At 37.8% G+C, this 18,502-nt stretch overlaps 1 protein-coding gene across 1 annotated transcript in view; it reads left to right on the forward strand.

Annotated features, from left to right (window-relative positions):
- Positions 1-18,502, forward strand: part of TMEM123 (transmembrane protein 123) — a 77,461-nt gene that overhangs the window by 30,076 nt on the left and 28,883 nt on the right. The gene's annotated exons all lie outside the window — the stretch shown is intronic.

An 18,502-nucleotide genomic window follows, 5' to 3' on the forward strand; every position in this document is an offset into this window, starting at 1 on the left:
TTGCCATTTTTATGTCTTCTTCGGAAAAATGTGTATTCAGATCCTTTGCTTATTTTTTAATTGGCTTAATTTGCTTTTTCTATTGTTGTATGCGTTCTTTATATATTTTGGATGTTAACCACCTATCACAGGTATGATATGCAAATATTTTTTCCCATTTTATAGGTTGTCTTCATTTTGTTGATCATTTCTTTCGCTGTGCAGAAGCTTTTTTAGTTTGATGTGGTTCCATTTGTTTATTTTTGGTTTTGTTGCTTGTGCTTTAAGTGTCATATCCAAAGAAATCATTTCCAAGACCCATATGTTTTCTTCTAAGAGTTTTATGGTCTCAGGTCTTACATTTAAGTCTTTAATCCATTTGAGTTAATTTATGTGAATGGTGTAAGATAAGGGTCTAATTTCAGTCTTTTACATGTGAATATCCATTTTTCCCAGCACCTTTTAGTGAAGAAACTGTCTTTTCTCCATTGAGTATTTTTGGCTTTCTTGTCAAATATTACTTGACCACATATGCCTGGGTTTATTTCTGGGCTCTCAATTCTGCTCCATTGGTCTTTGTGTCTGTTTTTATGCTAGAACCATACTGCTTTGATTACTACAGCTTTATAATATAGCTTAAAATTAGGAAGTATCATGCTTTCTGCTTTGTTCTTCTTTCTCAGGATTGCTCTGACTCTTCTTTGTGGTTCTACGTAAATTTTAGTATTGTTTTTCTACTACTGTAAAAAATTGGAATCTTGATAGAGATTGCATTGAATCTATAGATGGCTTTGGGTAGTATGGATATTTTAACAGTAATTCTTCCAATCCATGAACACAGGATACCTTCCAATTATTTGTCATTCGATTTCTTTCATCAATATCTTACAGTTTTCATTGTGAGATCTTTCACTTCTTTGCTTAAATTTAGTCCTAAATATTTTATTGTTTTTGATGCTTTTGTAAATGGGACCATTTTCTTTTTTTTCAGATAATTCATTTTTAGTGTATAGAAATGCTACTGCTTTTTGTATATTAATTTTATATCCTGCAGCTTTACAGAATTCATTGATTAGATCTAACAGGTTTTTTTGGTGAGTCTTTAGGATTTTGTATATATAAAATCATATCATCTACAAATAGAGATAGTTTTACTAATTCTTTTCTAATTCTGATGCCTTTTATTTCCTTTTCTTGCCTGGTTGCTCTGGCTATGACTTCTAGTACTGTGTTGAATAGGAATAGTGAGAGTGGGTACTCATTTGTTGTTCCTCATTTTAGCAGAAAAGCTTCCAGCCTTTCACCATCGAGTATGATGTTAGTTGTGGGCTTGTCATATAAGGCCTTAATTACATTGAAGTATGTTCACTCTACCCAGTTTGTTGAGCATTTTTATTATAAGTGATTGTTGAATTTTGTCAAATGCTTTTTGTGCATCTATTGAGATGATCATATTATTTTTAGCTTTCATTTTGTTCATGGGGTGTATCACATTCATTGATTTGTGGATATTGATCCATCCTTGCTTCCCTGGAATAAATCCTGCTTGTTCATACTGAATGATCATTTCAGTGTTGTGCTGAATTTGGTTTGCTACTATTTTATTAAGAATTTTTGCATCTACATTTATCAGGGATATTGGCCTGTAGTTTTCTTTTCTCATAGTGTCCTTTTCTGGCTTTGGTATTAGGGTAATACTGTCCACATAAAATGAGTTTGGGAGTGTTGCTTCCTCTTTGGTTTTTTTGGAAGAGTTTGAAAAGGATTGGTATTAATTCTTCTTTAAATGTTTTGTAAAATTCACCAGTAAAGCCATCTGGTCCTGGTCTGTTCTGTGTTTGGAGAGTTTTGATTACTAATTCAACCTGCTTACTAGTAATTGATCTGTTCATATTTACTATTTCTTTTAGATTCAGTCTTGGTAGGCTGTATGTTTCTAAGATGTTTCCATTTCTTCTAGGTTGTCCAGTTTGTTGGTGTATAATTATTCATAGCAACTTCTGATGATCCTTTGTATTTCTGTGATATCTGTTGTAATATCTCCTTTTTCTTGTATAATATTGTTGATTTGAGTTCTCTCTTATTTTTTCTTTGGTTAGTCTAGCTAAAGTTTTGTCAAATTTTTTTTTATCTTTTGAAAGAACCAACTTTTAGTTTTTTTAGTCTTTTCTATTGTTTTCCTGTTCTCTATGACATTTATTTCTGCTCTAATCTTTATTTTTTCCTTGCTTTTGCTAGCTGTGGGTTTATTGTGTTCTTCTTTTACTAATTTCTTAAGGTGTAGTGTTAGGTGGCTTATTTGAGTTCTTTCTTGTTTCTTAACATAGGCGTTGGTTGCTATGAACTTCCCTCTGTTTTTGTTGAATCTCGTAAGTTTGGGTATATTGTGTTTCCATTTTCATTTGTCTCAAGATACTTTTTTTATTTCCTCTTTAATTTCTTTGATCCATTGGTTGTTCAGAATATTGTTTCATTTCCATGTGTTCATGAGTTTGCCATTTTTACTCTTGTTATTCATTTCTAGTTTCATAACATTGTGATCAGAGAAGATACTTGTTATGATTTTAGTCTTCTTGAATTTGCTAAGACTTGTTTTATGGCCTAACATAGAGTCTGTCCTAGAAAATGTTCCATGTGCATTTGAGAATTCATTTTCTGCTGTTGTTGGGTTGAATGTTTTATATATGTCTATTAGATCTGTTGGTATATAGTGTTGTTCAAATATGCTGTTTCCTTATTGATTCTGTCTGGATGAATTATCCATTATTTGAGTGACATATTAAAGTCCCCACCTATAATTATGTTGCTGTTCATTTCTTATTTTGGCCCTGTTAGTTTTTGCTTTATATATTTAGGTGCTTTGATGTTTGGTGCATAAATATTTACAATGTTATATCATCTGGATGGACTGGCTCCGTAATAATGGCATTCTTTGTCTCCTTTTACCATTTTTAATTAAAGTCTGTTTTGTCTGGTAAAGTATAGCTATCCCTGCTTTTTTTGTATACCATTTGCTTAAAATATTTTTTTCTACCCTTTCACTCTCAGTCTATGTGTGTTTTTAAGGCTAAAGTGAGTCTTTCATAGGCAGGATATCATGGATCTTGTTTTTGTAATCCATTCAGCCAGTTTGTGTCTTTTGAATGGACTATTTAATCCATTTATGTTTACAGTAATTATTGATAGGTAAAGACTTACTTTTGCCTTTTTTGTTCACTGTTTCCTGGATGTTTTGTAGATCCATTGTTCTTTGTTTTATATCCTGATTTCTTTTTTGTGCTGTGATGTTTTTTGGTATCAGTATGTTTTGACTTCTTTATCATGTTTTTTTGTGTGTGTGTCATTACTGCAGGTTTTTTTCTTGTGGTTACCATGAGGCTAACATAAAATATCTTAAAATTATAACAACTTCAGTAGATTTCCTAAACTTTGCACTTTTATTTCTCCTCCCCTTCACATGTTAGGTTATTGCTGTTACAGTTTACATATGTTTCATACTGTATAACTAATAACAGAAGTTTTTAGCTATGATTATTTTTTACTACATTTGTTTTTTAATTTTTAGAGTTCTGTGTGAATTATGCAACCCCATTACCATATTACAGAATCTAACTTTGTATATTTACATTATCGAGTTTTACAGTACCTTCTTATATTTTTATGATGTTAATTAGTGTCCTTTTAATTCCACTCAAGGAACCCCCTTTAACATTTCTTATAAGGCAGATCCAGTAGTGCTGAACTCCCACAGCTTTTGTTTTTTCAGGAAGTTTTTATCTCTTCTTTATTTCTGAAGGACACCTTTGCCAGGTATAGAATTCTTGATTGACAGCTTTTTTCTTTCAAGATTTTGAATATATAATTCCATTCTCTCCTGACCTGAAATGTTTCTATTTAGAAATCCACCAGTAGTCTTATGGGGTTTCACTGTATGTAAGTACTCTTTTCTCTTGTTATTTTCAAAAAAATCTTTGTCTTTGACTTCAGACAATTTAATTATAGTGTATCTCAGTGTAATTCTATTTGAGTTCAACCTATTTGGGGTCCTTTGGTCCTTGTGGATCTGGAAATCCATTTCTCTCCCCAAGTTTCAGATGTTTTCAGCCATTATTGCTTTTGTTTTTCTTTTATTAAAGTATAGTTAATTTACAATGTTGTGTTAGTTTCAAGTGTACAGCAAAGTGATTCAGTTATACATATATTTTTTTTTCTTTTTCAGATTCTTTTCCCTTATAGGTTATTAAAAGATACTGAGTATAGTTCCCTGTGCTATACAGTAGGTCCTTGTTGTTTATGTGTTTAATATATAGTAGTATGTATGTGCTAATCCCAAACTCCTGATTTATCTCTCCCCGCCTCACCATGCTCTCCCCTTTGGTAACCATAAGTTTGTTTTCTATGTCTGTGAATCTATTTCTGTTTTGTAAATAAGTTCATTGTATCATTTTTTTAGATTGCACATATAAGTGATATCATATATTTGTCTTTCTCTGTCTGACTTCACTTAGTATAATAACCTCTAGGTCCATCCATGTTGCTGCAAACGGCATAATTTCATTCTTTTTCATGGCCGAGTAATATTCCATTGTGTATACATACACACATCTTTATCTGTTCATCTATCGACAGACATTTAGGTTGTTTCTATGTCTTGTAAATAGTGCTGCTGTGAACATTGCATTATTGCTTTAAATATACTTTCTGTTTTCTTCTGGAATTCCCATAATGCAGATATTGTTTGTTTTGATTATGTCCTATAAGTCCCATAGTCTTTCTTTCTTCACTCTTTTTTCTTCCTTCTGTTTGCTCCTCCGACTGGATAATTTCAAATGTTCTGTCTTATAGGTCACTGATTCTCCTGAATGGTCAAGTCTGCTTTTGAAGTTGTCTGTTGAATTCTTCAGTGCAGTCATCGTATTTTTTAGCTCTAGGATTTGTGGGGGGGGGGGGGGTATTGTTTATATTTCTTTGTTGAACTTTCTGTTTTGATCATACATTGTTTTCCTAATTTCATGTAGTTGTCTGTGTGTTTCTGCAGTTCACTAAAATTCTTTAATTATTCTGAATTCTTTGACAATTCATAGATCTCCATTTCTTTAGGTTCAGTTTTTGGAGCTTTATTAGTTTCCTTTGGTTGTGTCATGCTCAACAAATTTTTCGTGATCCTTCATTCCTTATATCGGTATCTGCACATTTGAGTAAGTGGCCTCCACTTCCAGTCTTTACAGGTCTGGTTTGTCAGAGACAGTTCTTTACCAGTCAGCTCAGTTTGGGTTTGTGCATATGTCTGCTGGTAACATCCTTGGGCAGGTGGGACTTGCTATCAGGGTCTATTTTGAGTGAGGCCACTGCCTGGGCTTTAAGGTCAGGGGTAAGGGGGTGGTACCACTAACCAAGAACAGGTAGATAGGATTGCTGACTTTGTCCCCTGCTCCACGATTGCCTGGATTCTCTGGCAGTCCTAGTAGACAGTCCAGACTGGGTACTACATTCAGAAGTAGATGGGGCTATGAGTTAGCTTCTCTGCCCTGATGTGGTAGTAAAATGGGTCCCAGGGCCTACACAGCTTGTTGTTTAGGAACCTGAATCAGGCAAGACTGTACACTGAATCCTCTGGCCAGATAGAGCAACTGGCTGTGCTCTTTATTCAGGTGTCACTGTAAGCAAATGACAAGTAACAGTAAGCAAGGCTGTTGGATGGGCCACACAGCTTCCCATGTGCTCTGGTGAGATGGGCTGAAGGCTGTATTCAGTAATAGTCAGGGCTACAAATTAGTTTTCCTACCCAGGCACAGTGTGGGAGAACCAGCTCCAAGGCTGGTAAGGCTGTTTGTGGTCTTGACTCAAGCCACCTGTTTCCCAAGCTCCCTGGCCAAACGGGGCCACTTGCTTTGCTCTGCAGACTACCAGCTCTGACTGCCAGCTCTGACTGCTCAGCTATTTCCAGGCGTTCTTGTCAGAGGCTCCTGGGTAGGGCTGGGAGCTTCACGCTTCAGTGGGCAGGACTATGACTCAGCTCTCTTGCCTGGGTATGGGGGGAGGGCAAGCACCTGCAGGTTTTCCCTGTCAGGCTTTCTGGTCTGGAGGGACCAGGAGCTACACTCAGCTGTAGACCCAGTATGATTCAGCCCCACTGCCTGGGAACGGATGGAGACCAGGCTCCAGGGCCAGCAAATCTCTTCGTCTGAGGCGTGCAGACCTGCACGCCACTGAGTTCCCTAGTCAGACTGCCCCTACTTGGTTCTGCAGATGAGCAGAGCCGCTAGTTGGGATTACTAGTTGGGTGCGCAGGCAGGGACTTGGTCTACCAAGATCCTAGTGCCGCTTATTGCAAGCCCCTTCCCCCTTCTTCATCACAATCAGGTGCTCAGTGGTCAAGCCCCACAGATTCTCCTGCAGTCCCCAGGGGACAAGACTGGGGTGGGGGCTCCCAAGAAGCTACCCACAAAATGTGGGAGCTGGATGTCCACCCTGGGCTCTCTTTACCCTTAAAGGAACTGTAGATGCAGGGGAACCTCCTGGCATGGTGCTGTGCTGTCCAGGGGAGGGGCAGTGCCCTTCTAATGCGGTCTGTCTTGGTCTCTGTGGTGCGGGGGGGTGCTTTAGCCTCACCCTCGTATTCTTGGATTCTCAGTGGTGTCTTGTCAGTGAATAGTCATCGTTAGTTCTTCTTGTGAAGGGGAGTGAAGTCAGGAATGTTCTATGTTGCCATCTTGGTGATGTCACTCTGAATAGTTTCTTAGTATATGCAAATATGCAGTCACTGCTGTTTGAATTGTTTTTCATCAACATGTACTACTTTTAGAATTTCAGGAAAAGGAAGAATACAAATACTTCTAAGTAAAGGGAGGGGTGAATTTTAAAATTTTCAAAATGTGGATCTTATTGATCCGCTTCCTCTCATAGATGAGAAGCTGTCTTTTTACATCTAGTAAACAATTAATGTGTGGCTCCCAAGTCCCAGGAACACTGCTAGACTCAGGATACAACAGTGAAAGAAGGGAATCCTTGCTCTTGTCAAGATCATGCTCTGTGGTCATGAACGAGAGTGACCAGCACCATGTGATGTGTGTTCTCAAGACCCAGTGAGGAAACAAGAACAAGTCACCAGCTTTGCCAGACCCATAGGAGCTCACCAGGAGAAGAACAGGACACTCCAGATTGAGGCAACAGAAGGTCCAAGGGCAGAGGTGAAAAATGAAAGTCTCTGTGGAGTCTCCCTCCGAAGGAAAGTCAACTATCCAACTTCTCGGGGGTTTATCATGGAGAAACCATAGGATTTAGAAGATGTCAGCAGGAAACGTCACTTGTCTTTCCCTTAGTTGTATGATTTTTTTTCTTTTGCTTATTTAACCTATTTGTTCTGGCAGCTATGCTAATGCTTAATTATATGTGAAAATTATAAACCAAAAAGTACTATATAGTTCTTCAGTGAATGCCTAAACTTACCAGAGAGGAGAAAGTGTTCAGTTTCTAATTTTTTCAATTGAGTTTAATTGTCCTAGGTATTAAATTTTCTTGTAAGAGTTGTTGTATAATCCAAGTTTTGCCATGACTTCTTTCTTTTTATTCACAAAGCTTCTGTTTCACAAAGTAGCCTTGAGATTCAGCAATCCGTAGTAATTCTGACACACCAAGGATAATACGTGCTTAGTTGTATTGCATAGTTGTATTGATGAGACTTGGCATCACATGTACAATGTATGTGTTGCCATCTCTGTAAAGAGGTTAATCTCTCTTCATGTTAGGTTTGATTGAGAATGATTCTGTTTATAACTAGGCTCTAGATCACACTGACCCAGAATAAAATCTTTAGACTAAGTGCTTTATATGATGCTAAGTCCCTGTAAATTCGGTGAGTCTAGCTGCATCTGAAATCCATACTAGCTTACCAGTAAAAGGTGCTATGTATGAGATGTAAAACTTCTGCTTAGTTGAATGCTATGATTATAACAGTTTACAGTCAAGACTTATAGTCTAGTTGGCTTGGCATAAGTATAGTAGCATTATAGCACACAGACACAGGCATTCATGTTTTCATGTTTGTTAGCTTAGAGTCAAAGGTTCATAGAGGGGTGTCAAAGTCCATTTCAAAGAGAAAAGTCTAATTTTAGAAGCTTGCAGTTTACACACCAGAGCTTGCCTTTCAATAAATAGCTTGTGTAATCTTCCTGCTGGCACAAGTTGAAAAGTACATTCTGTTGGAAAGGAAAAAGAAAAAACTGAAGAGAAATGATAAACTTGTTTATGAAGAGAAAGAACAGGAAGAATAAAGTAGACATCGCCACAGATTTAGTTTTCATGTTGTTAAAAGTATTTGGTTGCAAGCAACAGAAACCAACTCTAGCTAACTTAGGCAAATAAGAAATTGTTGGACACAAATGGGGTCACTCACAAAATCAAAGAGAAAGAATTGAACAACTAGACCTCGTCCTAGGGATTTCAAGGGCAAGAGTGAACAGAAAATATCTTTAGGGAGTTGCCATTAAAATGACTGTCAACTGTTTTCCATCCTAGTGTACACTGCTCGAGTTTCAGATTCCTGGGAGAGTCTGATTGGCCTAATTTGAATCACTTGCCCACCCATTGACAGTCCCTCCAAACTACATGGAATGTGAGGGATGCGTCTCTAAGGAAGAGTGGAAACTGTTACAAAAAATGAGGATCAGGAGCTGGACAGGGAATAAACAGTAGATGTTCACTACATCACATAGCCACAATCAGCAGTAATGATTTTGCCCGACCAGAGTAAGTGGCCAATAGTTATTGGTATTTCTCTTCAGAAACATCTCTTGTCAGCTTTGTATTCATATGTGAGCTGTGGGGAAAAAATTATGCCACTTTGGTGGAGAGGGACCATTTCCCATGAATTTCAGAGTATCATTTTCATTTAGCTTTGTAAATTGTCCAGATGACCAGGAATTTCTGATATGGAGTAAAAAGATTCTAGAACCACTTTTCTTGTTTGCTTTTCTTTTTTTTTTTCCAGCAAGTTCTTACACTAGAAGTATGTCTTGCCAGAAAGTTATCATGATAATTCTCAAAAGGTATATGTATATTCTTCTTTTCTACATCTCAACGTAGAGAAAATATTCTTTGTCTTCCTGAATGGACTGACAGATTGCTTACATTTAAAGTCTGTTTCCTTAGAATTTATACCCACCCTATTCCTTCTCTACCACTTCTACCCTTCCGCTTGTTCCTCATAGTTCTTGGGCATGTACTACTTCAGCAGGGACCTGGGGTGGCTTTCGTGAAACTAAATACAATCAAAAAACCCAGGGAACAAGAATTAATTTAAATGTGTTAATTTAATTCAACCTTCTGCTGCAGCAGCCATTGAAGAGCAGTGGTCATTACTCTGTGCTACCCCATGGCCACGGACCTCAGCAAGGACCACAAGGTGGCCAAGCACACTCAGTTTGTGCTGGACTAATCCCAGAGGTATATGGTTTCGCTCTGTGTGAGTAGTGTACACATGGGACTGTCAAGGTTTCCAAGGACAAGTGGGCCCTCAAGTTCATGAGGAAAAGGGTGGGGACACACATCCGTGCCTAGAGGAAGAGGGAGGAGTTGAGCAGCCTTAAGGAAAACAGCTGCCAAGAAGGACTGAGCCTCCTTCCCTGAGGTACATAATCCAACCTTTACAGGGAAAAAGCATATACTGTTTGGGACATTAAGCCAACTGAATACTAGTGTTTTTCAGCACACTAGCTAGATATAGAGGGTGGATAAGATACGTGTAGTGTGTTCCAACCACAGACTAAAGGTTGTGAAAAGAGAACTTGCAAGAAACCAAAACCCTGCAACTTAATTCTGCAACTTAAATTGTCCCACAGTAGACAGTAATACATTCACAGTTAGAAAACTTCTGTTTGGCTTGGTGACATCCTGACTACTATAGAATAGCAAGTAACCGATGCATATGCCCAGACACAAAACTTTTTATCCACAGCTTGCTGTTCAGTTAATAAAAAGTTTTGTGAATGGGCATATACCTCAGTTATTTGCTATTCTATGGTAGTTGGGCTATCCCTAAACCAAATAGAAGTTTTCTAATTGTGAATGTATTAGCCAGCCATGTATTTTGATCAATAAGTGGGAAATGAAACAGCCTTTGTAAACATTAAGCCACATGCTCATTCAGTCTTTATCGTCATATCCTAGTAAGTAAATTTGCTCAGTGTTAAACAACAGCAACAAAAGGCATACCAATATCCTTGTATACCTTTGGGTGTAAACTTTTCTGGGGTTTTACATTATTATGAAGTCAAAGACAGATTTATAACTTCCTTGAGATCGCTAAAACTTACACAGCAACCTCTTTAAGTAGGGATAAATTATTATAAAGAAATTGATCCTGCATTATTTTCTACTCAGGACAGGGTTTTGGTTAAATACATTTTTGTTCTGTTTTAAAATCTCTTATACGTGCTTTGTCCATCTACTAGTTAGCTGCAAAGCAGTTGACCTCAGGCAAAGTTAAGTCCCTTGGGAAGTCCAGTGCCTAGAGATTGGGAGACAATTTTGCTTGACATTGACACTATTTAATTAGAAGTAACTATAAGTGTTTAGGTAGATCAGTGGAAATTGATTATGGATGTTAGATAGTAGAAACTTATTTTACCTTGAGGAGAATATAAATATTATCAATAATATCCATTAAAATATGAATAGGGGAAGAATGGAAAATAAGGCATAGAACTAATTCCAACCCACAGGGGTTTTATGAAGATTGACTGAGGTAAACTGAGGAGTGTTACAAGACATAATAAATTCTCTTTGGCCATTATAGCTTTTTTAAATTGTTGGCTCTTATTTTTACCAATCTGAGTTTTCATTGGTCTTTGTTTTTCTTACACAGTTAGAGGGAAAGGAATTATGATATGACCTTAAAATCTCTGTGCCTCAGTTTTCTTCTAGTACTTCTTTATAGGGTTGTTGTGAGGATTAAGTGAGTTAATACATGTAAGGCTCTTAGAACAGTGCCTGGCACATAATAAACACTATGTATATGTTAACTATTATTATTGTTAAGAACGATCCAAATACAGTGCTCAAGAGTGGAGAAGTCAGAATTCTAATAGGTTGCTATAGTAACTTAGACTCAAAGCTATAAAAATTTAGCTGACCTTCCTATCAAAGTTCAATGTTAATTCTGCTACATAAGCCTCTGGTATTCTTTTGTTATATCCACTCAGCAAATGTTCATTCTGAACCTAATGTGTCGGGCAGTGTGCCAGGTTTTGTGAGAGCTATAGAGCCCAACTGGATATAGACACTGCCCTCATGATACTTAAATAAGAACAAAAATAGCTATAATAAAAAAATATGCTAAGTATAGTAGAAACGTGCACTCAGAAGAGGGAGAGATTTACTTTCAGTTAGGAAAACCTTGAAGGAAATAGCACTTGAACTAGGTCTGAGTGGATGTGACATTCAGAGATGGAGTGAGGAAGAAACAGATTTGTCATTGGAGGACACGATGTGAGGAAAGGAGTGGGGAAAGGAATGGGTCTGTGCTGGAAAGGTGGTCCAGGCTGTCTTTAGTTGTACCTTCCCTGTTGTAAAATGAGGGTGGTGGTGCTAAAAATGGTAGATACTGTTTGAACATAATGCTGCTGCCAAGCATTTTGCAGGTATTTCACGCTTGTTACTGAATTCCACACGATAACCAGATGAGCTAAGTATTATTTTCCCTATTTTAGAGGTGAGGAAAAGTTGTATACTTAGAAAGTAACTGCACAACCATTTAAGCACAGGAGTGGTTGATGGCAAAAGCCTGGGTTTCTTTCTAACATACCTGGCTGCCTCTTCAAAATCTCAAGCGATTGATTGACAGATAATTAAACACATATTCTACCATCTTGAGAATACTAATTGATACAAATTAGAATTTTCTTCATTACCACTTCTACAGTTTCAGCAAACAGATTTTCTGCCTCCAGCGTTTCCCAGAAACCCCTGATAAGAAGGTTTGTCTTTCCCCAAGACTGTTTCTGAAAAGGTTGCTGGTGAGCATGCAGTCCGTGCAGAGTTGGATGGTCAGGAGGGAGCACCCGTTCTGGCTGTAGTGACTTGGGGTCCCACATCTACAAGCTTGACCCTCTCCCTTCTCAGTATCAGATAAATAGCATTATCTGTGTAATCAAGTTCGAACTCAGAATGGAATTCAGGAGCTCTGTGCCTTGGCTCCATTCACTTCCTGGCTTTGTTTCCAGATCTATAAAATGGCAGTAAAAATACTTTTATATGCCTCAAGGTTTATTGTGGGATAAGATAAAATTTGGTACATGGAATACTTCATAAACTATTCACTGCCTTATAAATATTGTTTTTATAATCATAGTCTTGTGAAACAGTTACATTCTCAGAGGATACATAGGGGTCTTTGTTCCTACACTTGAGTGGCTTCAGATGGCTTATTTTAGCTTCTCCTTTTTTGTAACAGACTCAACTGTCATGTCTTTGTATTGTCATTATGCTTCCCTCCAATAGCCCACTCCTCTCTCAATTTGCTTTTAATCAGCAGTCAACTAGGAAACCACATAATAGAACTTGCTGGCAGTATGTCTAAAATTAAAATAATTTTGTTCTTCTCTTTAACAAGGGGTGAGAGGAAATTTTTTTTTAATCTCAATTGGCTTAAAATTTCATATTAATTTTTTAAATCTTGTAAGTTTTTAAGCATTTTTAGAAATTACTAATGCATGCACTTAATCTTTCAAACAATGCAAAAGCGTATAAAATAAAAAAGATCTGATCCCACCCTCCCTTTCCTTCTCAACAACTCCCTAGAAATAATCACTATTTACTGGTATGAATATATGAGATAGGCACATAATGGTCTGCAACTTGCTTTTTTGACCAAACCGTTGAGCTTTTTGTGTCAGTACATTATTGGTTATTGCTACATAGCAGAACCCCAGAACTTAGTGGTTTGACTATATTTATTACCTCAGTGTCTGTGAGTCAGGAGTTCAGTAGCAGCTTAGCTGGGCACTTAGCTGGAGGTAGATTTGAGGTTGCAGTACTGGAGGCTTGAGTGGGGCTGAAGGCTTTACTTCTAAGGTGAACAAACTTACAGACAGGCTGTTGGCAGGAGGCCTCAGTTCCTCTCTCTATAGGGTTGCTTGAGGATCTTCACAACATGGTAACAGGCTTCCCCAAGAATGAGCCATCTTAGAGATTCACTAGATCCTAGAGAGAGCCAAGTAGAAGCAATCCTTTTTCTGACCTAGCCTCCGAAGTTACATCATTTTGCCATATTCTTTGCTGGAAGCAAGTTTCTAAGTTAGGTCCACATACAAGGGAAGTGAAATTAGACTTCACCTTTTGAAGGGAAGCATATCAAAGAATTTGTGGATATGTTTTAAACCACCAGAGTATGTATAGCTCTCTCATTCATTTTCATGTTTGTGTTATGTTCCATAGTATGGAGGTACCATAATTTCCTTAACCATGCCCCCATTAGTAGATACTGTTACTCTTCTAAACAGTGCTTCAGTGAATACACACATATGCCTTTACCAACTTGAGCTAGAATTTAGCCAGATACCTAAAAGTAGTTGTTGGGTTCTGAAGGCGGGCCAAAGGGGATGGATCCCTTAAAACTAAAGAGCTGGAATGTATACAGACATGTTTTGCCTTTCAGCTGTGTTCTGGCTAGATGGTTCAGAAAGATATTGGAGTTAGTCATTTCATGTAATCAGACTCATACAAACAGAAAACATCTCAAAATATTCTCAGTATTAAAAAAAAAATTTAATACTATGAGAAATGCATGAATTAGGGGTATAGATGTCAACATGAGTGAAATTTATTAATGTAATGTTGAGTACAAAAAACAAGAACAGAAAAATATATAGCATGATGCTAGTTATATAAAATTTAAATGTGGAAAACAGTATTTTGTTGCTTAGAAATAGTGTACAGTAAAAATGTAAAGAAATCTGTGATAAATTCAGGGTAGTGGTTACTTGGAATGGACTGCAGTTGAGGAGGTGCACACTTTTAGGGGGTTTCTTAATTGGCAGTTTTATTTCTTTATCAGAATAATGAGGACACAGATGTTGGTATTATTCTTTGTACTTTTTTGGTACATCTACAGTTATCACAATGAAAATTATGAGAGGCTCTTGATTTTTAAATTCTGAGCTCTTATTTTAGCTTCAACTTTTGGTATTAAGTATATACATTTGTTTATTGATGGTGATTTTAGTGCAGTGAAGATAGTCAAAAATTAATTAATTTTTAGGTAAAGTTAATACCTAAAGTAAATACAGTAGGCTCTGGAATTCAGGTGGATTTTCATCAGGAGACAATGAGCAAATCAGTGAAAAGATTACCAGGCTCGGAGGAATCCAACGACCTGTGTTATGGTCTGTTCACCACCATGTCTCACAGCAATTTGGAGCATTTAGTTAACCTGAGTCACAGTTTTCTCATCTGTAAATTGCAGGGAGCAAACCCACTTCTCGGTGCTATTATACAGCTCACATGAAATTTTTTAAAAATTAAAAATATGAAAAGCACCTAGTCCAGTTACTGGCACAGCAGATGTTCATTATTTTCTTCCTACTCCCACAGATTACTGCCATCATGATTCTGGTACCATGTCTAGCATTTAAGCAAGTATGTATTTTTGGTAATTATGTAAAGTTTGCATTTTTCTTTTGTAACGTAAGAAAAAATGTTCAGTATTAAATATTAAATTTTCTAATGCCTTTATACAATGAATTAAAATTATTTAATAGTGGATTCTAAACTGTACAGTTGTCATCTCTAGGGATTTCTTTTTGCTGACATTTGAGCAGACAGTTTTTTTGCTGACTGAATATCTCTTTGTTGTGTTGCTTTGAGCTCGTTAACGACCAAATTCTTATGTGGCAGCTGCACATTACACATGCTTATTCTCCATGTTTAGACCATAAATCTTCTGTGACTGAGCGACAACACCACCTGCATAGTCTTTTGATGTTGCAGATATAGCTCTATTAATGTTATTTCAAAATATTTCAGACCTGTTTTCTCATACATTTTAGCGCTACTGGGACAATGAAATGATATTTCAGGATATGAGAAGTTATTGTTATTGTTTTTTGTGTATTTTACAATGGAGACCGACTGGTAGTATTTGCTATATGTAGGATTGTAGAACATGGAACAGCAAGAATATGCGGTACATACCCAGCTGAGGTTTGTTAAATACTTAGAGTAACTCTGAGTATGTTTATGTTATCGTTTTTTCTCCCTAAAATCTATTTTCTAGCTTATTCTTATCTAACAACATGTTGAAGGTCAACATTGGGGCAATGACACAGTCACTCACCCATCCCAACCAAAGCTTTTTGTTTTGATGACACTACTTTTCGTGACTGGCAACCGAACACAGTGCTTGAGAGCAGAGGCTCAGTTCACGTCCTGGCTCCTCCCCTTACTAGTTTGTTCTCAAGTCACTGAACCTCTCTGTACTTCAGTTTCATCTATAAAATGGGGATGACCATAACATCTGCCTCTCGGGGTAATTATGAAAATTGCTAATATTTACAAAATATTAGAGCAGTGTCTGGCTCAGAATGAGGACTGTTTAAAGATTCATTAAATAAACACATTAAATAAATATAGCAGACAGAGCTGTACAGCATAGAGCACACAGGACTGGGCTTAGCTCTGTGGGCTCATCCCAGATTGGATCTGTCCCCAAACAGTAAAAGACGCTGTCCTTTCAGTCAGATTAGTTATACAAGCTAATAAGGATAAGGAGGAGTATAAAGCATCAACAAATGATGCCTTCCCTTTGGCTTAACCAAACCAGAAGCCTAAGGGTTAAGGGAGCCTATGTCATTTTTTAGGGCAGAGGGCTGGTGGGACAAGGGTAGGGAGGGATCTAGAGGGACAAACAGAAAATATCCATCACAGTTTCTAAGACAAAGTGCATATTTATATATAGTGCACATATGATATGTAGATATGTGCATATCTCTATATAAATTTTCCATTATCTTCCAATATATTTTCTAAGTTTCTACAGAAAGAAATGTGATCTCGGCATGTAACTGGAATGAAAAAGTCTCACAGTCACTTAAAGTGTATTTCCAGCATTACTACTTCCTGGCTTAAACAAAGGAGGAACACAGTTCATTTTCCACTTAATTCAGAAAAGCCATTCCAAGCATGGTAGGAAATGTTCAAGAGCTGATAGATAGAATTGATACTACTACCTCCGAGGTAGAAATGCTGGCAAAACTATCCCCCAGTCTTTATGCCATATGCTTCTAATCTGCACCAATAATTTCTGTTCATAAATAGATATATTGAATTCTCTTTTTAGAGTAATAAATCTATGCCTAAATCAGTTATTTCATTTTTCTTCTACTAGAGCACCATTGAGCTCACTCTGGTGTTCATGTCTTCAATGGGAGGTAAAGCTGATATGGAATATTCTGAATAAGAAAAGTGCTTAAAAGAACACTTCAAAAGAAACCATTGTCTAACAGACTGGACACACATTGTCCTGGGGAGTTGAGGTAGCTGAGAGATGATGAATGAGCAGGCTTTAATTCTCTTGGTGATTTGTTGCTAGAGGACCATTTTAAATTTATTCCCTGGAGCCTTGAGAAGGAAGCTCAGTTGCCTCACAGCATTGGGTTAATTCTGTGTTCAGGTACACAAGAGACCTGATTAACCCTGGTTTGACAATTAGTTGTTGGTAGCTAATAAGTAATTATTCAGGACATGAGGAAACACATTTTTGTAACCTTCCCCGCTCCAAAAAAAATATATTCAATTCACATAGGAGAACTTCAGCCTGCCTGTGGTTGGGAGCCAATTTTGTTTGCCTGATTTTTGAACCTTTGAATTTAATGAGGGGTTGCTGACACTTTCTCCCATTCAACAGGTAGGAATTTAGTTTTCCCAGATTTGCAAATCAGGATCAACTTCACCCAAAACACTGTGTGGGAGGTGGAATTCTAAGATGACCCCCCAGTGACCCTTTGTCTAATTCCCTCACCTGTGAATATGAGACATCATTCCTGTGATTATGTTATCTTACCTGGCAAAGGGGTTTTTGCAGATGTACTTAAGGTTAGTAATCAGTTGACCTTAAGATAAACTATTGAGTGGGCCTAGCATAATCATATGAGCCCTTTAAAAGCAAAGCGTTTTCTCTGACTGGTGGCAGAAGTGGAAGTCGGAGAGATTTGAAGCGTGAGAAGGACATGCTGCTGTTGGCTTTGAAGACAGAGGCGCCACATGAATACAGGTGGCCTTTAAGAGCATGGAGTGGCCCCAGCTGATAGACAGTAAGAAAATGGGAACCTCATGCAAGGACCTGGATACTATCAGCAGCCTAAATGAGCTGGGAAGCAGGTTTTTTCCCAGAGCCTCCAGATAAGAGCCAAGCGTAGCCACACCTTGATTTCAGCCTTCATGAGACCCTGAGCAGAGACCCAGCTGAGCTGTCCATTTGTGCTTATGACCTCCACAACTGGAAGCTTATAAATGGTGTTTTAAGTGACTACATGTGTGGCCTAGAAGTATATTTTGCAACTAGTTTATCTTGAAAGAAATACCGGGCAGTTATACTGCTCTAAGCTGTAAGTGCTGTAGGTACTTTCCTGAGAAAAAAGTTGATGGCCAAGGTGAGTGTTTGCTTAGGATACAGTTATTTCAGTAATGGTGTGAAAAACCACACATTCTTCTGTTAGGGAAGAGTCTGCTGCTGGTATGTAATTTTTATGTGTTTGATTCTTACAGGAGCCTTTACAAACCATTAACATTTATTAAACAAACCCACAACCTGTGACAGAAATCAGTGAACTTTTTCTGTGAAGGGCCACATGGTAAATATTTGTGGCTTTGGAGGCCATATGGTCTCCATCGCAACTATAATCAATTCTGTCCTGGCACCACAGCAGACACACACAATATTTGAGTGAATGAGTGTAGCTGTGTGCCAGGAAAACTTTATTTATGGTCATAATTTAGCTTGTGTTATCAGTGTCTTATCTCTGGGGTTTTTTTTCTTTTTACTCGTGGCAAGTAGGTTCTAGTTATTCCTCTAATTTATCACAACTGATTTCTGCACTCATTTGTAGCTTTTCCTGACTTGAATTTACAAGAAACCTCCCCCATCAAAAAAAATCTCTTAACTGAATTATCTTATAATCTTGAGCATGTTTTTAAGTGACAAAATTGGTGGGAGAAGGACTATGGAATCTGTTTTATTACATAAGCATAGTGTACAAAACTTAATTTTAGGGCTTCCCTGGTGGTGCAGTGGTTGAGAATCTGCCTGCCAATGCAGGGGACATGGGTTCGAGCCCTGGTCTGGGAAGATCCCACATGCCGCGGAGCAGCTGGGCCCGTGAGCCGTAACTACTGAGCCTGCGCATCTGGAGCCTGTGCTCTGCAACAAGAGAGGCCGCGATAGTGAGAGGCCCGCGCACCGCAATGAAGAGTGGCCCCCGCTCGCCGCAACTAGAGAAAGCCCTCACACAGAAACGAAGACCCAACACAG

The sequence above is a fragment of the Balaenoptera ricei genome, chromosome 8 (genome assembly GCF_028023285.1).
Source record: "Balaenoptera ricei isolate mBalRic1 chromosome 8, mBalRic1.hap2, whole genome shotgun sequence".
Lineage (NCBI taxonomy): Eukaryota > Metazoa > Chordata > Mammalia > Artiodactyla > Balaenopteridae > Balaenoptera > Balaenoptera ricei.